The sequence below is a fragment of the Lithobates pipiens genome, unplaced genomic scaffold (genome assembly GCF_037356315.1).
Source record: "Lithobates pipiens isolate NorthernLeopardFrog02 unplaced genomic scaffold, aLitPip1_a1.2 Scaffold_19, whole genome shotgun sequence".
Classification (NCBI taxonomy): domain Eukaryota; kingdom Metazoa; phylum Chordata; class Amphibia; order Anura; family Ranidae; genus Lithobates; species Lithobates pipiens.
Window position 1 is genome coordinate 281,551,327 of NW_027507764.1, and position 25,221 is coordinate 281,576,547.

At 48.3% G+C, this 25,221-nt stretch overlaps 1 non-coding gene and 18 pseudogenes across 1 annotated transcript; 7 read left to right on the forward strand and 12 right to left on the reverse strand.

Annotated features, from left to right (window-relative positions):
- Positions 1-8,017: 8,017 nt before the first annotated feature.
- On the reverse strand, positions 8,018-8,136 carry LOC143999899 (5S ribosomal RNA; annotated as a pseudogene).
- Positions 8,137-8,470: 334 nt separating this feature from the next.
- Positions 8,471-8,589, reverse strand: LOC143999903 (5S ribosomal RNA; annotated as a pseudogene).
- A 226-nt stretch (positions 8,590-8,815) lies between these two features.
- On the reverse strand, positions 8,816-8,934 carry LOC143999500 (5S ribosomal RNA; annotated as a pseudogene).
- A 107-nt stretch (positions 8,935-9,041) lies between these two features.
- LOC143998507 (5S ribosomal RNA) lies at positions 9,042-9,160 on the reverse strand (annotated as a pseudogene).
- Positions 9,161-9,479: 319 nt separating this feature from the next.
- Positions 9,480-9,598, reverse strand: LOC143999889 (5S ribosomal RNA; annotated as a pseudogene).
- A 108-nt stretch (positions 9,599-9,706) lies between these two features.
- LOC143999911 (5S ribosomal RNA) lies at positions 9,707-9,825 on the reverse strand (annotated as a pseudogene).
- Positions 9,826-9,933: 108 nt separating this feature from the next.
- LOC143999926 (5S ribosomal RNA) lies at positions 9,934-10,052 on the reverse strand (annotated as a pseudogene).
- A 108-nt stretch (positions 10,053-10,160) lies between these two features.
- LOC143998624 (5S ribosomal RNA) lies at positions 10,161-10,280 on the reverse strand (annotated as a pseudogene).
- Positions 10,281-11,060: 780 nt separating this feature from the next.
- LOC144000062 (5S ribosomal RNA) lies at positions 11,061-11,179 on the reverse strand (annotated as a pseudogene).
- A 107-nt stretch (positions 11,180-11,286) lies between these two features.
- On the reverse strand, positions 11,287-11,405 carry LOC143999712 (5S ribosomal RNA; annotated as a pseudogene).
- An 883-nt stretch (positions 11,406-12,288) lies between these two features.
- On the forward strand, positions 12,289-12,407 carry LOC144000116 (5S ribosomal RNA; annotated as a pseudogene).
- A 3,617-nt stretch (positions 12,408-16,024) lies between these two features.
- LOC144000110 (5S ribosomal RNA) lies at positions 16,025-16,143 on the reverse strand (annotated as a pseudogene).
- Positions 16,144-16,480: 337 nt separating this feature from the next.
- Positions 16,481-16,599, reverse strand: LOC143999701 (5S ribosomal RNA; annotated as a pseudogene).
- Positions 16,600-22,436: 5,837 nt separating this feature from the next.
- LOC143998603 (5S ribosomal RNA) lies at positions 22,437-22,555 on the forward strand (annotated as a pseudogene).
- A 106-nt stretch (positions 22,556-22,661) lies between these two features.
- Positions 22,662-22,780, forward strand: LOC143999660 (5S ribosomal RNA). The gene has a single exon (XR_013278121.1). It is a non-coding gene; the product is annotated as a 5S ribosomal RNA (ribosomal RNA).
- Positions 22,781-22,888: 108 nt separating this feature from the next.
- LOC144000113 (5S ribosomal RNA) lies at positions 22,889-23,007 on the forward strand (annotated as a pseudogene).
- Positions 23,008-23,556: 549 nt separating this feature from the next.
- Positions 23,557-23,675, forward strand: LOC143998688 (5S ribosomal RNA; annotated as a pseudogene).
- A 109-nt stretch (positions 23,676-23,784) lies between these two features.
- LOC143999666 (5S ribosomal RNA) lies at positions 23,785-23,903 on the forward strand (annotated as a pseudogene).
- Positions 23,904-24,011: 108 nt separating this feature from the next.
- On the forward strand, positions 24,012-24,130 carry LOC144000042 (5S ribosomal RNA; annotated as a pseudogene).
- Positions 24,131-25,221: the final 1,091 nt, after the last annotated feature.

Here is a 25,221-nt window from a genome sequence, read left to right on the forward strand (position 1 = left end):
GGTGAAGGACCTGGCAACTAGGGTCTCTGGTGGTGAGCACTCCCTGACGGCCTTGGAGCAGCGTGTGGCAGCAATGGAGACCTCACAAGCGACCTATGTGGAGATGCTACGCTCCCAACAATTGCGCTTAGAGGAGATGGAGGACCGCAGCCGTAGAAATAATCTGCGGCTGCGGGGGTTGCCGGAAGCCACAGGCGCTGAGGATCTGGCGGCCACTGTCGACGCGATATTCCGCCGTATTCCGGGGGTAGAGCTACCGTCCCGCCTGGAGTTCGACAGGGTGCACCGTGCTCTGGGCCCCAAATCCGCGGATTTAGCTAGACCGCGGGACGTTGTCTGTCGGCTTCATCATTATGGCCACAAGGAGGAGGTTTTGCGGAAGGCCTGGGAGGCCTCCACCATGGACTTTGATGGCGCGGACGTTCGGATCCTCCCGGACATCTCCCGTGCCACTCTCCAGCGGCGTGCTTTGTTGAAACCTTTGCTAGACCTTGCACGCCGTGCTGGTGCTACCTACCGATGGGGCTATCCATTGTCTGTGACATTTCGGAAAGACCAGAGATTCTTCACCCTTCGGGACATGGACTCCCTACCAGCACTTTTCATCTTTCTGGAAGTGGCACCTGTTACAGTCCCGGACTGGCTAGCACCTCTGCCCCGCCCGCAGGGACGGGAACCGGGCCGTGGGCGACGTGAAGACCTGCCGCCTAGGCAACAGAGAAACCGCCGCAGACCCGGAGCGCCCTCGGGAGAGGAACCCCGCGAGCTGTAAGGTATTTTTCTGAGTCTTCGCTCCCTTGCCTCCTGCTCCCCCCCCCCTCCCCCCCCCTCTTGCCACTGCAGTTACCTTCACCGTCCCTGCCACCCTCCTTGGTGTCCTCCCGCCGACCCCGGTTAGGGCCCGCGCGGATGCCGTCCCTTTCGGTGCCTTCCTGCTGATGTCCTGCCTCTACTCCTAGTCATGGGGACGTTTTATGGAGCCGTTATAGGGTCTGCCTATGCGATGGATTGCGCTCCGTGTGTTGGCTTCTCTTCCTATACCGGGACATGTACTGGGACGCGAGCCGCTGCTTTTGTGCAAACGGCTTCATGATCTCCTCGGACGATTCACCGCGGTATACGCGCTGGGTTTTGTAGTCCCGGTTTGCCACCGCCTGCACTGCTACAGGCCCCTCTACAGGAGACGTTGACTTTTGCTGTTCTGAGGAACACTGCCGGGGGAGGCACCCTGCAGAGCCGTAGTTGCTGTGACAATGTTTTCTACCGAGCGGACTGACCCCCCACTATTCGGCCGACCATCTCTTTCTCAACCTGTGGCGAAAACGTCTGGATGCTGTGGGGGAACGCCGCAGAGATGATGCACCGGCCGGACTGTGATTGTGTCCGGCTCTGGAGAGGTTTGTTTGCACGACCGGCACTCATCACCCCGGAGTTTGCACGTGTACCAGCTTTTGAGTGGGATGGGCTGCTCCGGGTCCTGGATAAACTGGTTTCTGTGCAGAGAGTGGTGGGATGCCTCTCACTTTATCCTATACTATTTTACCGTGCTTTAGTTTTATGTTTTATAATTGGTACACTTGGAGGGGCACATCTGGCCATGTGTTTTGCCGGGTGGCGCCTGCTGTTTACGGGTGGTGGGGGGTGTTCGGGGGGTGGGGGGGTTGTGGGGCTCGGGGGTGCTGTTAGCTGTATCTGGGCGGGGCGGGCTCTGCCTGTCCATCCCGGATGCGGTATGATCTACTGACTGTATAATTTGGGTTGATGCTCATTACAGTTCCTCTCTGCTCTTTATACATGATCTTCTTGTACTGTTCTTGTTTTTGTTATTTATTTTATATGTTTATGTTTAATATTGATGAGGTGATGTTTATGGTGCATCTGTGACCTATAAGAGGTGGGAGACGGGCCCGTGGAGTTGGTTACCTGGTTTCCTGTCTATCCCACCCCCACCAATAGGCTGGCATATTTCTCCGGGAGGGTGCGGTTTGCTCCCCCTGGGGCATTATATGCTCTTATTTGTTTTATAGGGAGCCAAGGGCAGTAGGCCCACTCCCGTGTTACGGTTTCTTGTTTCTATTCCCCCCCTCTCTTTTGCCCCCCTTTTTTCTTCTCTCTCCTCTCCTTCTCCGTTTGCACCGGCCTTCGGGTTTACTGTCTCCGTCTCTTATTTCTCTCTTTTCCCTCCTTTTGCTACGCCCTTCTTCTGGATCTTTCCCCCCCCCACCCCCACCCCCACTTCTTTTCAACCCCTCCTGAACCCTCCTTCCCTCTTAACCGACCCCGTCTGCCCACCCCTGTGTTCCCCCCCGCCCTCCCCCTCTTTGGGGTTTGGTGGTCTTTCCGATCTGACTATGTCTGTATCTCATGTGAACATATTGTCACTTAACGCGAAGGGCCTTAATACACCTGAAAAGCGTCGCATCCTTCTAGCTGATCTAAAAAGATTACGTGCCGATATTGCCTTTATACAGGAGACTCATTTCAAACCAACTGCATTACCATACCTGCGCAATAGACACTATCCATGGACTTATCATTCGACCAACCCGCTAGCTAAATCCAAAGGGGTCTCCATACTCCTCTCTGGCAAACTCCCGTGGCGATGCCAGGGATCCCTGTTGGATCCTTCGGGTCGGTATGTTTTCCTTAAGGGGCTTCTTGGCCACATACAAGTGACCTTGGCAGCTATATATGCCCCTAACGAACTTCAAGCCACTTTTCTGGAGAGGACCATGGAAAAACTACAGGAATTTAAAATTGGGCAATTATTGCTCGGGGGAGACTTTAACATCCCGCTGATCCCCTCTGTAGACACCTCGACTGGTACGACTTCCATGCCGATCGCTCAGCTTAAACGCATCGCGAAGACCCTGCACGCCTCACAACTTATAGATGTTTGGAGGCTCCAACATTCTGGTGAACGAGACTACACATTTTACTCCCCCATGCACAAACTGTATACCAGAATTGATTACTTTTTGATCCCCCACTCCCAACTACATGCGGTTGAATGCTCTTCCATTGGGGACAGGACATGGTCGGACCATGCGCCGATATTCCTCACTTACAGACTGTCTGACGCATCCTCCCTGACGCATAGATTTTGGCGGCTAAACGAAAGTCTCTTACAAACTCCGGAAGTTCTGGAGGATGTCACCAAGACATTGCGTTGCTATTTTCGGGAAAACGACCTCCCGGACTGTACTCCGGGTGTACTGTGGGAAGCTCAAAAGGCAGTAATCCGGGGGGTTCTTATTAAGCATGGGGCGAGGATCAAACGAGAACGCACCAAACAGCTCGACCAGCTCCTGACACAGCTGCATGCACTAGAGGCCAGACACAAACGCGCACCCACACAATCATCTGAAAACGACCTACTGACCCTCAGGACACAAATCACAGATATACTCTATTATAGAGCTAAAGCTGCCATTCAATCTTGCCGCAAGATGACTTACGAGTCGGGTGACAAATGCGGGAAACTCTTGGCGAGACTGGTCCGGGAACGTAGACCTCTGACATATATCCCCCATGTCGTGGCGCCAGGGGGACGGAAAATCCACTTGCCCATGCACATTACGCGGGAGTTCAGGAATTTCTATTCGGAACTGTACGGTCTCCGGACGCACCCCCCATCTCAAACGACGTTGTCCGACTACATTGAGAAATCCCAAATGCCCTCCCTATCACCGGCGGTGAGAGAGGAGCTGGAGTCCCCCATTACTCTGACGGAAATTCATGGAGCTATAGGGACGATGAAGCCGGGGAAAGCGCCGGGACCGGACGGTCTTACGCTGCAATACTATAAGAGGCTGATAGACCTTTTGGGACGGCCCATGCTTACATTATTCAATGCAATAGGGTCGGGCGGGGAGTTCGCTAGAGATTCTTTGGCCGCTCACATCTCGGTGATTCATAAAGAGGGGAAAGACCCGGCATCCTGCGGTAGCTACCGACCGATCTCTCTCCTGAATATAGACCTCAAAATTTACACCAAGATCTTAGCTACCAGGTTAGCAGGCCATCTCCAGCAGCTGATCCATTTGGATCAGGTTGGATTTATTCCCTCCCGTGAAGCCCGAGATAGTACCACGAAGGTGCTTAATCTGATTCATGTGGTGAGAAAAGCGGGTACTCCATGTGTCCTGTTAAACACCGACGCCGAAAAAGCTTTCGACCGTGTGAACTGGCCGTTTATGTTTGCAGTGCTCAGACACGTGGGATTGGGAGACCGGATGATTGCTCGTATATCGGGGATATATTCCAAGCCGACAGCCCAAGTTAAGGTCAATGGGACACTTTCGACTCCCTTCCCGATAACCAACGGGACGCGACAGGGTTGCCCACTGTCCCCTCTCCTGTTTGCGTTATCTCTAGAACCATTCTTAGCCACGATTAGACTGAACCCAGACATACAGGGTGTGACCGTGGGGGGCTCGCAACACAAACTTTCGGCATATGCTGACGATATGCTCTTTACGTTGACTAACCCCAGCATCTCATTACCTAACCTGCTCCGAGAGTTTGAGACATACGGGAAGTTATCTAACTTAAAGATCAACTTCGCCAAATCAGAAGCCATGGGGATACTGATACCGCCACGATTGCTCCCCAGTCTGCAGTCCAACTTCCACTTTAAATGGACGACGACCGCTCTGTCCTACCTAGGTACTAACGTCCCTCCAGACCTGTCGGACTTATATACATGCAATTTCCCCCCCTTGCTCACTAAGACGCGGCTGCTTTTGGACTCATGGCACAAGGGGACGCATTCCTGGTTCGGTAGATGTAATTTATTGAAAATGTGCATCCTACCCAAATTTTTGTATCTCTTTCAGGCTCTACCGATTAAAATCCCACCTGTATATTTTAAGCAGGTCCAGGCACTGTTTACCCGTTTTGTTTGGGCACAGAAGCAGCCTCGACTACCACGCTCCCAACTATCCCTACCGAAACAGTACGGGGGTGTGGCGTTACCGGATATTAAACAGTATTACCGCGCCTCTCATTTGAGTAGGATAGTTGATTGGGGTCGCAACCTAACCACCAAATTATGGGCCCAAATTGAGCAACACCAGAGTTCAGTCCCATTGAGGTCTGCCCTATGGTGCAGGGAAGCATTACCAAAAGAAGTGAAAACTCACCCGCTTATAGGCAACACCCTCTACCAGGGTGAGAAGGCGGCATTACAACATTCGCTGACGACCGCGACGTCACCGCTGACACCGATCCTTGGTAACCCGAGATTTCTGCCGGGTCTTCCAACTATGCAGTTCAGACAATTGCGAGACTCCAACCTTACTAGGGCCTCTCAGTTTGTAGCAGGGGACAGCTGGGTTTCTATTTGTGACCTTATGGACCCCATGGGTCCCTATGGTCTAGACTTTTGGAACGCCGCGCGTCTACATCACTTTCTTCAGTCCATCCCGAACCCCTCGGATTGCTCCAGACCGCTGACCGTGTTTGAGGAATACTTCTCGGACACGGAACCCGTCCCCCGACTTCTTTCTAAAATGTATGTACTACTGAATACCCCGCCACAGCCGCACCGTATCTCGAGTCTCGCAAAATGGGAGGAGGATCTGGGTTGCACCTTCACACCTACACAGATTGCTCAGATTCTGCGATTTGCCCTGAAATCCTCCCTATGCACCAAAACGCAGGAGATGAATTATAAAATTCTCACGAGGTGGTATCTAACACCTAGCCGCCTTCACCTTATCTTCCCAGACACACCTGCACATTGCTGGCGTTGTGGAGAGGATAGAGGTACGATTCTACATATTTTTTGGTCCTGCCCCAAGCTCACGGACTTTTGGACGGCAGTCCGGAACATTTCCCAAAAGTTCACGGAGTGGCAAATCCCGAATGACCCGGCGTTCTTCCTATTACATATGTCAAAGCTGCCCTCTAGGCGATATGCGCGGTCGCTATTGCGCCATCTCACTAATGCAGCCAAATCCTGTATCCCTCTGCTCTGGAAGCAACGAGCTCCGCCTACCGTGGCGATGTGGTTGCGGCGGGTGGAGGATATTAACAAAATGGAGGACTTGATCATGACTGCCCAGGATTGACAGGAAAACTACCGAAAAACCTGGTCCCTCTGGAATGAGTTTGTGTACTCGACGGAGGGCAGGACCCTTCTTGGGAGATGAGTGGGGATGAGTCAGCAAACGGAGTTCGTACAGGGAACACCGAATCACCACCACTCCCCTCCCCTTCCCCATTCTCCGTCCCTCCTTCCCTCACCCATCTCTTCCCTATACTCCCCTCCTCTCTCCTCTCTGCCTCTCTATTCTATCCCCCTCCCTCTCCTGCGCCTTTCCTCCCCCCCCCCTCTTTCTTTCTCTTGCCTGTGCATTCACTTCCTACCTCTTCTTGTAATTACGACCCTTGGCCTGCTCATAACGACTGTGACCTGTGATCGCTGGCCCAGACCTTTTGGATGTTAACTGGACTTGGTGTGTTCCTGACCCTCTTGCCGGCTCCGGACGAGAGGGTACTATTGGTGGGGTCAACTTTCTATTCAAAATGAGATACACAGCTTATGGTCGTACTACCTGTTACTGTAATGCACATTCAGGAGGCTGCGACCTTCACTGTTTATGTTGTATTTCTTTTGGCTTGGGGGTTCTATCCTGTCTGTGTGAAAAAAAATTTCTTGAATAAAACTTATATTTGCAAAAAAAAATTAGCTTTACATAGGATTACCACAATATCAACTTGCGCGATTACAACTGATCCAAAACACGGTGGCAAGGCTGATAACAGGAAAAAAAAACTGGGAATCCATCTCTCCTTCGGTGAGAAGCTTACATTGGCTAACCGTAAAAAATCGGATCACGTTCAAGACCCTTTGCCTCACCCACAAATGCGTGCATAGAGAAGCTCCACAATACCTAATGGGGAAAATAAATCATTACACACCAAACCGCAGTCTTAAATCCAAGGGGGATCGGAGATTCGCTGTCCAAGGGCCTCGGCTATGGAATGCTCTACCAATCAACATCCGCCTGGAAGAAAATCACCTGGCTTTTAGGAAAAAACTCAAGACCTTCCTCTTTTAGCACATAATCAAAGCTCGCCAGAGCGCCTAGAGGCAATTCAGTTCGCATTGTGTACTATACAAGTATTTCATTCATTCATTCATTCATTCATTCCCAGGTGGTCTCCCATCCAAGTACTAACCAGGCTTCACTGTGCTTAGCAATCAAGATCAGACAAGATCGGGTGCATTCAGGGTGATGTGACCATAGGCAATGTTGCTGGTCACTCTCAACCCTCTTGACAAATGCCAAGATGGTCATCTCGGCAAATAGAAAAATAAAACAAGTCATTGACGCGAACAACATAATAAAAAAAAGCCTACGGCACCTGGTATTCCCAAGCGGTCTCCCATCAAGGTACTAACCAGGCAGGACCTTGCTTAGCATCCGAGATCAGGCATATTCCAGGTGATGGGGCTGTAAGTTATCTTGTTGGCGCCTCTCAACCCTCTTGACAAATACCAAGATGGTCACCTCGGCAAACAAGCAGTAAAATAAAACAGATCGTTGATGCCAACAACATATAAAAAAAAGCCCACGGCACCAGGTATTCCCAGGCGGTCTCCCATCCATGTACTAACCAGTCCAGACCCTGCTTGGCAATCAATATTAGATGAGATCGGCGCATTCAGGGTGATGTGGCCATAGGGGTTCTTGCTGGCCACTCTCAACCCTCTTGACAAACACCAAGATGGTCACCTCGGCAAACAAGCAGAAAAATAAACAGGTCGTCGATGCCAACATATTAAAAAAAAGCCTACGGCACCAGGTATTCCCAGGCGGTCTCCCATCCATGTACTAACCAGTCCAGACCCTGCTTAGCATCCGAGATTGGGCGCATTCAGAGTGATTTAGCCGTAGGCCATCTTGCTGGCCACTCCGAACCCTGTTGACAAACGCCAAGATGGTCAACTCAGCAAACAAGCTGAAAATTAAAACAGGTCGTCGACGCCAACAACATATTAAAAATTAGCCTACGGCACCTGGTATTACCAGGCGGTCTCCCATCCTGGTACTAACCAGGCCCAACCCTGCTTTGCAACCGAGATCAGATGGTATCGGGTGCATTCAGGGTGATGTGGCAGTAGGGGATCTTGCTGGCCACTCTCAACCCTCTTGACAAATGCCAAGATGGTCACCTCGGCAAACAATCAAAAAAGAAACAGGTCGTCGACGCCACCAACATATTAAAAAAAAGGCCAACGGTACCTTGTATTCTTAGGTGGTCTCCCATCCAGGTACTAACCAGGCCCGACCCTGCTTAGCATCTGAGATCAGACAAGCTTGGGCACATTCAGGGTAATGTGGCCATGATGATCTTCCTAGCCACTCTCAACCCTCTTGACAAACACAAAGATGGTCACCTCGGCAAACAAGCAAAAAAATAAAATAGGTCGTTGATGTTAACGACATATTTAAAAAAAAGCCTACGGCACCTGGGATTCCCAGGCGGTCTCCCATCCGGGTACTAACCAAGCCTGACACTGCTTAGCATCTGAGATCAGATGAGATCGGGCGCATTCAGGGTGATGTTGCCATAGGCAATTTTGCTGTCCACTCTCAACCCTCTTGACAAACGCCAAGATGTTCACCTCAGCAAACAAGCAGAAAAATAGAAGAGGTCGTTAACACAAACAACATGTGTTTATAACATGTGGCTACATACAACATGTGGCTATAGAGGATCTTGCTTGCCACTCTCAACCCTCTTGAAAAATGCTAAGCAGCAAAATAAAATAGGTCATTGACGTCAACAACATATTAAAAAAAGCCTACGGCACCTGGTATTCCCAGGCAGTCTCCCATCCAGGTACCAACCAGTCCTGACACTGCTTAGCATCCGAGATCAGACGAGATCGGGAAGATTCATGGTGATGTGGCCGTAGAGGATCTTGCTGGCCACTCTCATCCCTCTTGACAAACACAAAGGTGGTCACCTCAGCAAATAAGCAGAAAAATTAAATAGGTTGTTGATGTTAACAACATATTAAAATAAGCCTACGGCATCTGGTATCCCCAGGCGGTCTCCCATCCAGGTACTTACCAAGCCGGACCCTGCTTAGCATCCGAGATCAGATGAGATCGTGCGCATTCAGGGTGATGTTGCCATAGGCTACCTAACTGTCCACTCTCAGTCCTCTTGACAAACGGCAAGATGTTCACCTCAGCAAACAAGCAGAAAAATAAAACAGGTCGTTGATGCCAACAACATATTAAAAAATAGCCTACGGCACCTGGTATTCCCAGGCGGTCTTCCAGGCCTGATCCTGCTTAGCATCCGAGATCATACGAGATCGGGCGCATTCTGGGTGATGTGGCCGTAGATGATCTCTCTGGCCACTCTCAACCCTCTTGACAAACGCCAAGATGGTCACCTCGGCAAACAAGCAGAAAAATAAAACAAGTCGTCGACGCCAACAACATATTAAAAAAAGCCTACGGCACCTGGTATTCCCAGGAAGTCTCCCATCCAGGTACTAACCAGGCTTGACCCTGCTTAGCATCCAAGATCAGATGAGATTGGCCACATTCTGAGTGATGTGGCCGTAGGCTATCTTGTTGGCGACTCTCAACCCTCTTGACAAAAGTCAAGATGGTCACCTCAGCAAACAAGCAGAAAAATAAAACAAGTTGTTGACGCCAACAACATATTAAAAAAATGCCTACGGCACCTGGTATTGCCAGGCGGTCTCCCATCCAGTTGCTTACCAGGCCCGACCATGCTTAGCATCCGAGATCAGATGAGATCGGGCGCATTCAGGGTGATGTTGCCATAGGCAATCTTACTGTCCACTCTCAGTCATCTTGACAAACGGCAAGATGTTCACCTCAGCAAACAAGCAAAAAAATAGAACAGGTCGTTGACGCCGACAACATATTAAAAAAAAGCCAACGGCACCTGGTATTCCCAGGCAGTGTCCCATCCAGGTACTAACCAGGCACGACGCTGCTTAGCATCCGAGATCAGACGAGATCGGGCGCATTCAGGGTGATGTGGCCTTAGGCAATCTTGCTGGCAATTCTCAACCCTCTTGACAAACACCAAGATGGTCACCTCGGCAAACAAGCAGAAAAATAAAACCGGTCGTCGACGCCACCAACATATTAAAAAAAAGCCTACGGTACCTGGTATTCTTAGACGGTCTCCCATCCAGGTACTAACCAGGCCACGACCCTGTTTAGCATCCGAGATCAGACAAAATCGGGTGCATTCAGGGTGATATAGCTATAGGCCGTCTAGCTGGCCACTTTAAACCCTCTTGTCAAACGCCAAGATGGTCTCCTCGTCAAACAAACAGAAAAATAAAACAGGTCGTCAACGCCAACAACATATTAAAAAATAGCCTACGGCACCTGGAGTTCATAGGCACTCTCCCATTCAGGTACTAACCAGGCTCAACACTGCTTAGCATCCGAGATCAGAAGAGATTGAGCTCATTCTGGGTGATGTGGCCATAGGCGATCTTGCTGGCCACTCTCAACCCTCTTGACAAACACAAAGATGGTCACCTCAGCAAACAAGCAGAAAAATAAAATAGGTCGTTGATGTTAACAACATATTAAAAAAAAGCCTACGGCACCTGGTATTCCCAGGCGGTCTCCCATCTAGGTACTAACCAAGCCTGACCCTGCTGATCAGATGAAATCGGGCGCATTCAGGGTGATGTTGCCGTAGGCAATCTTGCTTTCCACTCTCAACCCTCTTAACAAACGCCAAGATGTACACCTCAGCAAACAAGCAGAAAAATAGAAGAGATCGTTGACGCCAACAACATATTAAAAAAAAAGCCAACAGCACCTCGTATTCCCAGGCGGGCTCCCGTCCAGGTACTAACCAGGCACGACCCTGCTTAGCATCTGAGATTAGACGAGATTGGGAACATTCATGGGGATGTGGCCGTAGGGAATCTTACTCTGCACTCTCAACCCTCTTGACAAACGCCAATATGGTCACCTCCGCAAACAAGCAGAAAAATAAAACAGGTCGTTGATGCCAACAACATATTAAAAAATTGCCTACGGCACCTGGTATTCTTAGGCGGTCTCCCATTCCGGTGCTAACCAGGCCCAACCCTGCTTAGCATCAGAGATCAGATGAGATTGGGCGCATTCAGGGTGATGTGGCCGTAGACGACCTTGCTGGCCACTCTCAACCCTCTTGACAAAAGCCAAGAGGGTCACGTTGGCAAACAAGCAGAAAAATAAAACAGGTTGTCGACGCCAACAACATATTAAAAAAAGCCTACAGCACCTAGTATTCCCAGGCGGTCTCCCATCCAGGTATGAACCCGGCCCAATCCTGCTTAGCATCCGAGATCAGATGAGATTGGGTGCATTCAGGGTGATATTGCTGTAGGCGATCTTGTTGTCCACTCTCAATACTCTTGACAAACGCCAGAATGGTCACCTCGGCAAACAAGCAGAAAAATAAAACAGGTCGTCGATGCCAACAACATATTAAAAAATTGCCAGGCGGTCTCCCATCCAGGTACTAACCAGGCCCAACCCTGCTTAAAAATGTATTTGGCGTTGACTTTTTTTTCCCCTGGTTTCCCAAGGTGACCATCTTGGTGCTTGTCAAGAGGTTTGAGGGTGCCCAAAGAGATTGCCTATGGCCACGACACCCTGAAATCAACCAATCTCGTTTGATCCCAGAGGCTAAGCAGGGTCGGGCCTGGTTAGAACCTGGATGGGAGACCCCCGGGAATACCAAGTGCCGTAAGTTTCTTTTTTTTTTGCCATCGACTTGTTTTTTTTCCCTTGTTTCCCAAGGTGACCATCGTAGCGTTTGTCAAGAGGGCTGAGGCTGCCCAAAGAGATTGCCTATGGGCACATGACCCTGAAAGCACCTGGTCTCAAAGGCTAAGCAGGGTTGGGCCTGGTTAGTACCTGGTTGGGAGACTGCCTGGGAATACCCGGTGCCACAGGCTTCTTTTTTTTAATTTTTTTTGGCGTTTACTTGTTTTTTCCCTTGTTTCCCAAGGTGACCATCTTGCCATTTTGTCAAGAGGGTTGAGCGTGCGCAAAGAGGTTGCCTATGTCCACATCACCCTGAAAGCAACAAATATCGTCTTATCTCGGAGGCTAAGCAGCATCGGGCCTGATTCTTACCTGGATGGGAGACCACCTGGGAATATCAGGTGCCGTAAATGTTTTTTGGTGTTGACTTGTTTTTTTCCCTTGTTTCCCAAGGTGACAATCTTGGTGTTTGTCAAGAGAGTTGAGGGTGCCAAAAGCAATTGCCTTCGGGCACGTCACCCTGAAAGCACCCCATCTCGTCTGATCTTGGAGGTTATGCAGGGTCGGGTCTGGTTAGTACCTGGGTGGGAGACCGCCTGGGAATACCAGGTGCCGTAGGTTTATTTTGTTTATTTTTTTGCCGTTGACTTGTTTTTTTCCCTTGTTTCCCAAGGTGACAATCTTGGCATTTGTCAAGAGGGTTGAGGGTGCCCAAAGAGATTGTCTACGGCCACATCACCCTAAAAGCACCCCATCTCATCGCATCTCTGAGGAGAAGTAGGCGTGGGCCTGGTTAGTACGTAGATGGGAGACCTGGGAATACTAGGTGCTGTAGGTTTCTTTTGTTTTTTCTCTTTTTACCCATGGATACCATCTTGGCATTTGTCAAGAGGATTGAAGGTGCACAAAGAGATTGCCTACGGCCACATCACCCTGAAAGCGCACCATCTCATCTGATCTCAGAGACTAAGTAGTGGTGGGCCTGGTTAGTACTTGGATGGGAGACCGCCTGGGAATAGCAGGTGCTCTAGGCGTCTTTTTTTTTTTTTGCCATTGACTTGTTTTTTTTTGTTTTCCATGGTGACAATCTTGGCGTTTGTGAAGAGGGTTGAGGGTGCACAAAGAGATTGTCTATGGACTCATCACCCTGAAAGCGTCTGATCTCAGAGGCTAAGCAGGTTCAGGCCTTGTTAGTACCTGGATGGCAGACCGCCTAGGAATACCAGGTGCCATAGGCTTCTTTTTTTTTTGGCGTTGGCTTGTTTTTTTCCCTTGTTTCTCAAGGTGACCATATTGCCGTTTGTCAAAGAGGGTTGAGGATGTCCAAGAGATTGCTTACGGGCCATATCACCATAAAAGCGCCCAATCTCATCTGATCTCGGAGGCTAAGCAGGGTCGGGCCTAGTGACCATCTTTGCGTTTGTCAAGAGGGATGAGGGTGCCCAAAGAGATTGCCTATGAGTAGGGTCGGGCCTGGTAAGTACCTGGATGGGAGACCGCCTGGGAATACAAGGTGCTGTAGGTTTCCTTCTTTTTTTTTGGGGGGGGCGTTGATTTATTTTTCCCTTGTTTCCCAAGGTGAATCTTGGTGTTTGTCAAGGGGGTTGAGGATGTCCAAAAAGTTTGGCTATGGCCACATCACCTTGAAAGATCCCAATCTTGTCTCACCTCGGGGGCTAATTAGGGGCTAAGCCTGGTTAATACCTAGATGGCAGACCGCCTGGGAATACCAGGCCTCTGGGCTTCTTTTCTTTTTTTGCATTTACTTTTTTTTTTTGGCGTTTGTCAAGATGGTTCAAGGTGTCCAAAGAAATTGCCTATGGCCACATCACCCTGAAAGCGACCAATCTCGTCTAATCTCTTTTTTTCTTTTTTTTGGCGTTGACTTATTTTCCCTTGTTTACCAAGGTGACAATCTTGCCGTTTTTCAAGAGTGTTCAGGGTGCCCAAAGCGATTGCCTAAGGCCACATCTCCCTGAAAGCAACCAATCTCATCTGATCTCAGAGGCTTTGCAGGGTCGGGCCTGGTTAGAACCTGGGTGGGAGACCCCCTGGGAATACCTAGTGCCGTAGGTTTCTTTTTTTTTTGGCGTTGACTTGTTTTTTGTCTTTTCTTCCCAAGGTGACCATCTTGGTGTTTGTCAAGAGGGTTGAGGGTGCTGAAAGAGATTTCCTACGGCCACATCACCCTGAAAGTGCTCGTTCTTGTCTGATCTCGGAGGCTGAGCAGCGTCTGACCTGGTTAGTAACAAATGGGAGACCTCCTGGGCAGTGGCGGCTGGTGAAGTTTTAGGATGGGGGGGCGCAAGACCACACCCCCTCAGATTTGTCCCCCCACTTATCACAAGCCACACCCCTTATTGAATCAACATCATATACCAGGCTGCACATTATACACTGGGCTCTACTAAAGCAGATGAATCATGCCTATCTTGTGTATAACCACATCAGGCACCTTTTCTACAACCTGTAAATCGCCCATATTTGCATTCTGCAACCTCTAAATCACACATATCTGCCTTCTGCAACCTGTAAATCACACATATCTGCATTCTGTAAATCGCACATAACTGCATTCTGCAACCTGTAAATTGCACATATCTGCATTCTGTAAATCGCACATAACTTCGTTCTGCAACCTGTAAATTGCCCATATCTGCATTCTGCAACATGTAAATCGCACATATCTGCATTCTGTAAATCGCATTCTGTAAATCACACATATCTGCATTCTGTAAATCTCACATCTGCATTCTGTAAATTGCACATATCTACAACCTGCAAATCGCACATATCTACAACCTGTAAATTGCACATATCTACAACCTGTAAATAGCACATACCTGCATTCTGTAAATCACATTCTGTAAATCACACATATCTGCATTCTCTAAATCGTACATATCTGCAGCCTGTAAATAGCACATATCTACAACCTGTAAATCACACATATCTGCATTCTGCAACCTGTAAATCACACATATCTACCTTCTGCAACCTGTAAATCACACATATCTGCATTCTGTAAATCGCACATAACTGCATTCTGCAACCTGTAAATTGCAAATATCTGCATTCTATAAATTGCACATAACTGCATTCTGCAACCTGTAAATTTCACATATCTGCATACTGCAACCTATAAATTTCCCATATCTGCATTCTGCAACATGTAAATCGCACATATCTGCATTCTGTAAATCGCATTCTGTAAATCGCACATATCTGCATTCTGTAAATCACACATCTGCATTCTGTAAATCGCACATATCTGCATGCTGTAAATCGCACATCTGCATTCTGTAAATCGCATTCTGTAAATGGCACATATATGCATTCTGTAAATCGCACATATCTGCAACCTGTAAATAGCACATATCTACAACCTGTAAATCGCACATATCTGCATTCTGCAACCTGTAAATTGCCCATATCTGCATTCTGCAACATGTAAATCGCACATATCTACATTTTGTAACTCGCATTCTGTAAATCGCACATATCTGCATTCTGTAAATCACATATCTGCATTCTGTAAATTGCACATATCTACAACTTGTAAATTGCACATATCTACAACATGCAAATTGCACATATCTACACCCTGTAAATTGCACATATCTACAACCTGTAAATAGCACATATCTACAACCTGTAAATCGCATTCTGTAAATCGCACATATCTACAACCTGCAAATCGCATATATCTACAACCTGTAAATTGCACATATCTACGACATGAAAATCGCACATATCTACAACCTGTAAATCTTGTTTGGGGGGAGTATGCTGCCGACCACCGATAATAACCCTTCTTTTTTTTTATCTTGTTTGGGGGGGTATGCTGCCAAACATCGATAATAAGTTATTATTGGGGGTCGGCAGCATACCCCCCAACAAGATTTAAAAAAAGAGTTATAATCGGTGGTCTGCAGCATTAACCCCCATACGTGCCCCCCCAAACAAGATTTAAAAAAAAGGGTTAATATCGGTGGTCGGCAGTTTTTACCCCCCACACCCCCACGCAAAACAAGATTTTAAAAATAAGGGTTATTATTGGTGGTTGGCAGCATACCCCCCCTTTTTTTAAAAAGGGTTATTATTAATAATTAATTAATTTAAAGCTTTTTGGGGGGTGGGGGGTGTATGCTGCCGGCCACTGATAATAACACTTTTTCTTTAAATCCCCAAGCAGAAAAATAAAACAGGTCGTCGACGCCAACAACATATTAAAAAAAAGCTTATGGCACATAGTATTCCCAGGCGGTTTCCCATCCAGGTACTAACCAGGCCCAACGCTGCTTAGCATCCAAGATCAGACGAGATCAGGCGCATTCAGGGTGATGTGGCCATAGGCAAATTTTCTGGCCACTCTAAATCCTCTTGACAAACGCCAAGATGGTCACCTCGGTAAACAAGCAGAAAAATAAAACAGGTCGTTGACGCCAACAACATATTAAAAAAAAAAGCCTACCGCACCTGGTGTTCACAAGCAGTCTCCCATCAAGGTACTAACCAGGCCCGACCCTGCTTAGCATCTGAGATCAGACGAGATCAGGCATATTCCGGGTGTTGGGGGCCTTAGGCAATATTGCTGGCCACTCTCAACCCTCTTGACAAACGCCAAGATGGTCACCTTGGCAAACAAGCAGAAAAATAAAACAGGTCGTCGACATCAACAACGTATTAAAAAAAGCCTACGGCACCTGGTATTCCCAGGCGGTCTCCCATCCAGGTACTAACCAGGCCCGACTCTGCTTAGCATCTGAGATCAGATGAGATCGGGCGCATTCAGGGTGATGTGGGCGAAGGCAAACTTTCTGGCCACTCTAAACCCTCTTGACAAACGCCAAGATGATCACTGTTATCTGGGGACTGCTTACCTATGGCTTTCTTGCGGAACCAGGCCCGTCCACCTGACAGGCTTCTATATACATGTGCCCAGAGATCAAGCTCATCTACGAGATAATACCGCCCAGCTGAATTCTGGACGGCTGTTTTTTCTTTTCTTTTCTTTTTTATTTTTTGGTTATAGTTATGGTTCTAAAAGTTACTATGATGCATCTGTTAATTGTTTTTTGATTCACATGTTTCAACCAACTGACATTGGCCCTTTCTCGGTACGCGCAAACCAACATCCCTCCACATCATTCACTCTGTCAAATAACATTTTATTTGTATAATATCAAGCAGTACATGTCATACACTTCAATGCAACAATGGTAAAGCCAGAAACAGAAAATTAGCAAACATTAAGTGCACACCGGCCTGTGGGGTATAGCCACTTAGAGTAGGTACGAACTAGGCCAGGGAGTGCTGTCCGCAGGCATTAGGATTATTCTTAAACGTAAATAAAAAGTTAAAGATCAATCGACACAAGACTAATCCTCAAATCTCTTTGTCTAGTGACGAATAACAGTAGGTGCCATCTTAAAGTGCTGTATACTAGTATATAACATTATTAAACATATGTTCCTGGGAGAGTTTGGAAGAAAAAGAGAGAAGTGAGAGAAGAGCCAGAAGCTGGGAAAAGAGAGGGGTACTAAAAGTGTTAAAGAAAAGAGAAGAGGGGGAAGAAAGAGGTAGGAGGGGTAGTCACCGTAAACGTTCCGCATGTCTGTCAGGTCTGGCCCTCCCTGAGGTTCCAGAGACTCCAAACCACATCACGCGCCTCCAGCCAGTTCTGTATCCTGGCGGTCATCTTTTCCATTAGTTCCACGTCCCTGATTCTGGCATGTAGCGTGTCCAGGGTAGGGGGCTGTGTCTTTTTCCAGTGCAGGGCCACCAGACACCGCGCTGCCGTCAGGATGTGTCGAGTTAGTTTTTGCAAGGACTTTGACAGTTTGGGGACGGGGACACCAAGCAAAAAAGTTTTAGGAGTCAAGTCCAGCGGACGGTCCAGAATGCTGGTCAGGAGATGTAGGACCTCCGTCCAAAAAGGGACTATACGGGGGCACTGCCAATAAATGTGTAGGAGGGTGCCCTTGTGCTCTCGGCAGCGCCAGCACCTGTCTGTTGCAGAGGGGTATATGGCATGAAGAACGTCCGGGGTCATGTACCAGAAGAATACAATTTTGTATGCGTTTTCCCGATATAGTGTAAACATGGAGCTTTTGGATGCTTGTGACCATATCGTCCGCCATTGCTCCCCCATAAGCACTTCACCCAGTGCCCCCTCCCATTTAAGCATGTATGCATGTTTGCCTTTGGAGCCCATAGGAAATGCATTAAGTATTTTGTAGATGTCTGAGATCATCCCTCTCTGGGCTGTGCCCGCTAGAATAACATTTTCAAATGAGGTAGGCGGAGAGAAGCGGAGGTCGGAGGATATGTCTGGGCAAAGTGACGGATTTGCAGATAGCTATAGAATCCCTAATGGGGGAGGCCGTGTTTGGCTTGGAGGTCCTCATAAGACAGAAGTCTCCGCGACCTGGGGTCCACGAGGGCCCCCAGGTGGAAGAGGTTCCGGGAAGACCAGGGGTGTGACATCTGGTGGGATAGGCTATCTGGCACCTGGGGGTTGCCTAAAAAGGAAGTCAGGAGCGATTTGTCCGAGGCCAGGCCAAAGTCTTTAGAAAGCTTACGCCAGAGGCGTTGCAGGTGGGACATAGATCCCAACAGTCGGGACTGGGGGACCGATGTCGCCGCACTCCAGAGCATGCTATTAGGGTGTGTCGGGGCCAACCATAGTTTTTCGACTTCCGACCAGCGGTTGTGAGGTCTTTGGGTATACCAGGAAGCGACCGCGCAGAGTTGGGCCGCCTGGTGGTATTTAACCAGGTCAGGGAACGCTAAATCCCCATCAGACCGGGAGGCAGTCATGACGATCTAGGGACTCTGTGCCGCTTGTAATTCCACGTAAATTGGAGTAGGTCTCCTTGTATTTTTTTCAGGTGTGATGAGGGTACGGGGATGGGGAGAGTATGGAAAAGGTAGAGGAGCTTCGGGAGAATTGTCATTTTCACAGAGGCTATTCTACCAAGGAGAGAGATTTGGTGTTTCCGTCATTGTAAGAGTAGTTGCCTAATATCTCCATAAAGGGGTGGGTAGTTCGCTTGGTATAGGGAGGCGAAGGTTGGGGTAATGTTTATCCCCAGGTATCTTAGGGATGTGAGTTGTAGGGAAAGTTGGACCGTAGATGGTCCACCTCTGTTGGTGGGATGTTAATTGGGAGGGCCTCCGACTTCGAGGCGTTAATTTTGTAGCCCGATAGTGCACTATAGCGGTCTAGCTCCATATGTAAGTTGGGTAGGGATATCCTGGGCTAGGTCAGGGTGAGGATGACGTCGCCTGCAAATAATGAAATCTTAAATTCCCTGCCCCTAACCGGAATACCCCTAATAGCTTGATTCCGTCGAATGGACGCCGCCAGGGGTTCTATACAGAGGGCAAACAGTAAGGGTGACAGAGGGCATCCCTGACGTGTACCATTGGAGATAGAAAAGGTCAAGGAGGTGGCGAAGGGGGTCCTCACCTGAGATGATGGGTTAGAGTAGAGATGGCGTATGGCCTGCAAGAAAGGTCCCTCTATCCCAAGGTTTGTCAGCGTGGCGAACAGTAAGGGCCACCCCAATCTATCAAAGGCCTTTTCCGCGTCCAAGCTCAGCAGCAAGGACGACACCCCCTCCCTGTTCGCCACGTCAACCAGGTCTATTACCCTCCTAGTATTATCCCCCGCCTGACGGAGAGGGACAAAGCCCACCTGATCCCTGTGTATCAGGGAGGGTAGGACTCTGCGTTCAAGAGTGCTATGGGCCTGTAATTGGCGCAGAGGCTGGGGTCCTTATCTGGTTTAGGGATCAAGGTAAGGAAGGAGTGTTGCATGTCCGATGGGACAGGAGTATTTAGTAGGAAAGCATTAAAAAGTCTGCTCATATGCGGAAGTAGGAGGGGTAGGAAGGCTTTATAATATTCGTAAGGCAGGCCATCCGGACCCGGGGATTTGTGCGCAGGAAGGGATTTAATAGTCAGTTCCACCTCCTCTTCTGTAATGGGTACATTCAAAGAGGCCAGGTCTGACTCTCGGATACGGGGGATATCACTATCGGACAGATACACATCATTCACTCTAACATGCAGACACACAAACTATTTAAGGAAAAGGTCATCGGTTTCCACACGCTCTGGGATAAACATCCCACTCCGTCACAAGCCTTAGAACACTCTTTATTTCCCATCCCATACTGTTTCCTGATTCTAAGGCTATTAGAGCCACATCCTCGCCTATATACGGAAACATTTTGTTTGGGCTGAGGGTGGGACGGACAGAATCTACATATTTGGTAGTTAACGAATATCTATCTTCTCAATAGACCGGTCACCTCCCACACAGTGGTCGTAACCACACTTTCATTAACACGATTACATAGAATACCACTGACTTTCATCGGTATAACCCACGCGGTATCTCCCTCCTATCAAGGGGTGAGAGACACCACCGATACATGAGACACTCCCCTTATCCCACCTCGTTCCCCCATCCCCATACCTGTGACTTTTTACTAGAACCCCCTCCAATAGGCTCTTGAGAGCCTTTTAGCATTACCTCCAAAACCACAATTCTACTCCTGAGTCAGACTCCCCTATTTGACACCTATCCTACTTAAGTAAATCTAGCTACTTGTATCAGCCATGCCACTCAAGCGTAATAGTGCCACCAAGCTGGCCACCAGTCTAACTGCAAAAATTATATCACTGAATGTCAAAAGCTTGAATACCCCGGAAAAACGCTCCCAAACCCTCCTTGAGATGCAGAAACACAAAGCCGATATTGTATTCCTTCAAGAAACTCACTTCCGCTCTAATGCCATTCCTAAACTATTTAGTCGCCATTTCCCTATAGTATACCATGCTACGAACCCATTAGCCAAAACAAAGGGTGTGGCCATTCTGATACACAAAAATTGGCCATTCCAGTACACCGACATGCAATCCGATAAAGAAGGCAGGTTCCTCTTTCTAAAAGGCTCCTACGCAGGCCGAACCATTACCCTTGCAAACATATACGCCCCAAACACTAGGCAGGTGCCTTTTTTTATTCAAACGCTCAACCAACTGTCCACCTTCCAGGAAAGTACGATCATTTTCGGGGGAGATTTTAATGTCCCCTGAAATCCCTGCCAAGATACATCGAACGGCTCTTCATCCCTCCCGTACAAAGCCCATTCGAGTGGTGTCCTACTTCTAGTATGGTCTAGCAGGGATTAACTTTAGCATGATGGAGAGACGTAGTACTCTGATCATGTCTGGTTAGTGTTTGAGATTAACCACTATATTACAATATCCTTATTATATCATATTGTCGTTCCCCAAAGTAAGTTGGGGGTCTGTATTCTATAATCTCGGATGCTAAGCAGGGTCAGGACTGGTTAGTACCTGGATGGGAGACTGCCTGGGAACACCTGGTGCCGTAGGCTTTTTTTTAATATGTTTTTGGCGTTGACGACCTGTTTTATTTTTTTGCTTGTTTGCCTAGGTGACCATCTTGGCGTTTTTCAAGAGGGTTGAGAGTGGCCAGCAAGATCCCCTACGACCCCATCACCCGGAATATGCCTGATCTCGTCTAAGAGTGGCCAGCAAGATCTCCTACTGTACATCACCCTGAATGCGCCCAATCTCGTCTGATTTCGGATGCTAAACGGGGTCGGGCCTGGTTAGTACCTGGATGGGAGATAGATATTTCAGCGTGATCGCCGAAAGATCCTGATATATCTGGATCGAATGGCCTTCATATGTCAGGTTCGGTTCGCTCCTAGTTTTTTTAAGAACCTCTTCTTTGAGGGTATAGTCGTTAACATAACAGATGACATCCTGTGGGGGATCAGAATCTTTGCCCTTGGGCCTAAGGGCTCTATGTATCCGCTCCATAGCTATAGGTGTACCGGAGGGTCGTACTAGCAGCTGGTTGAATAGGGATGTGACCGCTGGGAGGATTTGCTTGGGCTCGATCAACTCCGGGAGGCCTCTAATCCTCAGATTGTGTCTTCGTCCCCTATTGTCGATATCTTCGACATGGCACTGGAGGTTTCTGAGCTGCCAGGTGTGTGTGTCGACTTTGCCTTGAGCCATGTGCAATTCATGCTGTTGTTGCGCCACCATTAGCTCCATGGAGTTTACTCTCCCTGTGATTGCTTGTATCTCGTGGCGGAGGTCCGAGATGGCCACGGTCAGAGTGCTCTTTATATCGGCCACGACAGTCCTCAGGTCGTGGATATTTAGTTGTGTTGGTGATGGGGAGATGGACTGTCTGCCATGGTGTGCTGTGGATCAGTCGGCGTCAGGGTAATCCCGATGTGGTTAGTGGTGGGAGAACGGGCCGCCATGTTGGCCCCCTGGTTCCTGAAGAGTCTGGGTATTACGGGATCCCAGGTCCCTTGGTGAGTGGGATCTAGATGCAGAGGGTCCACGTGAGGAGGTCCCCATGATGTGACAGTGTTTTTCAGGTAAAATCCTCGGTGACTGATCTTTTTTAGGCTGAGGTAAGATGGAGCAAAAAGCTTAAGCAGCCATCCTTTCTCTAGGCAAGCCACGCCCTCCCGGCTTTTTTTTAAATATGTTGTTGGCGTCGACGACCTGTTTTATTTTCCTGCTTGTTTGCCGAGGTGACCATCTTGGCGTTTTTCAAGAGGGTTGTGAGTGGCCAGCAAGATCGCCTATGGCCACATCCCCCTGAATGCGCCCGATCTCATCTGATCTTGAATGCTAAGCAGAGTTGGGCTTGGTTAGTACCTGTATGGGAGACCAACTGGCAATACCAGGTGCCTTAGGCTTTTTTAATATGTTGTTGGTATCGACGACCTGTTATATTTTTCTGCTTGTTTGCTGAGGTGACCATCTTGGCGTTTGTCAAGAGGGTTGAGAGTGGCCAGCAAGATTGCCTATGGCCACATCACCCTGAATGCACCAGATTTCGTCCGATCTCGGATGCTAAGCAGGGTCGGGCCTGGTTAGTGCCTGGATGGGAGACCGCCTGGGAATACCAGGTGCCGTAGGCTTTTTTTTTATATGTTGTTGGCGTTGACGACCTGTTTTATTTTTCTGCTTGTTTGCCAAGGTGACCATCTTGGCATTTGTCAAGAGGGTTGAGAGTGGTCAGCAAGAACGCCTAAGGCCACATCACCCTGAATGCACCCAATCTCATCTGATTTCAGATGCTAAGCAGGGTCGGACCTGGTTAGTACCTGAATGAGAGACCGCCTGGGAATACCAGGTGCCATAGGCTTTTTTTATATATTGTTGCCGTCGACTGCCTGTTTTAATTTTCTGATTGTTTGCCGAGGTGACCATCTTGGAGTTTTCTCAAGAGAGTTGAGAGTGGCCAGCAAGATTGCCTACTGTACAGCACCCTGAATGTGCCCGATCTCGCCTGATCTCCGATGCTAAGCAGGGTCGGGCTTGGTTAGTACCTGGATGGCATTCCGCCTAGGAATACCAGGTGCCGTAGGCTTTTTTTTATATGTTGTGGCGTCGACGACCTGTTTTATTTTTCTGCTTGTTTGCTGAGGTGAATATGTTGGCGTTTGTCAAGAGGGTTGAGAGAGGACAGCACGATCACCTACTGCCACATCACCCTGAATGCGCCTGATCTTGGATGCTAAGCAGGTTCGAGCCTGGTTAGTACCTGGATGGGAGACTGCCTGGGAATACCAGGTGCCGTAGGCATTTTTTTTTATATGCTTTTGGCGTCGACGACCTGTTTTATTTTCCTGCTTGTTTGCCGAGGTGACCATCTTGGCGTTTTTCAAGAGGGTTGTGAGTGGCCGGCAAGATCGCCTACGGCCACATCACCCTGAATGCGCCCGATCTCGTCTGACCTTGGATGCTATGCAGGGTCGGGCCTGGTTAATACCTGGATGGGAGACAGTCTGGGAATATCAGGTGCCGTAAGTTTTTTTTTTAATATGTTGTTGGCGTCGACGACCTGTTTGATTTTTCTGCTTGTTTGCAGAGGTGACCATCTTGGCATTTGTCAAGAGGGTTGAGACTGGCCAGCAAGATCGCCTATGGCTATATCACCCTGTATGCACCAGATCTCGTCCGATCTCGGATGCTAAGCAGGGTCGGGCCTAGTTAGTGCCTGGATGGGGGACCACCTGGGAATACCAGGTGCCGTAGGCTTTTTTTTAATATGTTGTTGGCATTGACGACCTGTTTTATTTTTCTGCTTGTTTGCCGAGGTGACCATCTTGCCATTTGTCAAGAGAGTTGAGAGTGGTCAGCAAGAGCGCCTACAGCCACATCACCTTGAATGCACATGTTCTCGTCTGATCTCGGATGCTAAGCAGGGTCGGACCTGGTTAGTACCTGGATGGGAGACCGCCTGGGAATACCAGGTGCCATAGGCTTTTTTAAATGTTGTTGCTGTCGATGGCCTGTTTTAATTTTCTGATTGTTTGCTGAGGTTACATAGTTACATAGTTAGTCAGGTTGAAAAAAGACACAAGTCCATCCAGGTCAACCTTAAAAACAAATAAATAAAATAAAAAATAATCGTACAATCCAAATACCCAATTTTATGCCCACAATTGGTCCAGAGGAGGGCGAAAAAAAACCCCAGCAGAGCATGCTCCAATTTGCTACAGCAGGGGAAAAAAATTCCTTCCTGATCCCCCAAGAGGCGATCGGATTTTCCCTGGATCAACTTTACCTATGTTAGTACCCAGTTATATTATGTACATTCAGGAAAGTATCCAGGCCTTTCTTAAAGCAATCTACTGAGCTGGCCAGAACAACCTCTGGCGGGAGTCTATTCCACATTTTCACAGCTCTAACTGTGAAGAAACCTTTCCGTACTTGAAGATGAAATCTCTTTTCCTCTAGACGTAAAGAGTGCTCCCTTGTCCTCTGGGTTGACCGTACAGAGAACAACTCAACACCAAGTTCACTATATGGACCCCTAATATATTTGAACATGTTGATCATATCCCCCCTTATTCTCCTCTTCTCAAGAGTGAATAAATTCAGTTCCTCTAATCTTTCCTCATAGCTGAGTTCCTTCATGCCTCTTATCAGTTTGGTTGCCCTTCTCTGCACTTTCTCCAGTTCCCCGATATCCTTTTTGAGAACTGGTGCCCAAAACTGAACTGCATATTCCAGGTGAGGTCTTACTAATGATTTGAACAGGGGCAAAATGATATCTCTCTCTCTGGAGTCCATACCTCTCTTAATACAAGAAAGGACTTTGGAAACAGCAGCTTGGCATTGCATGCTATTATTGAGCTTATGATCTACCAAAACCCCCAGATCCTTCTCCACTATGGATCCCCCCAGTTGTACTCCCCCTAGCATGTATGATGCATGCATATTCTTAGCCCCCAAGTGCATAACTTTACATTTATCAACATTAAACCTCATCTGCCACATAGTCGCCCAATTAGACAGTGTATTGAGGTCGGCTTGTAAATTGGAGACATCCTGTAAGGACGTTATTCCACTG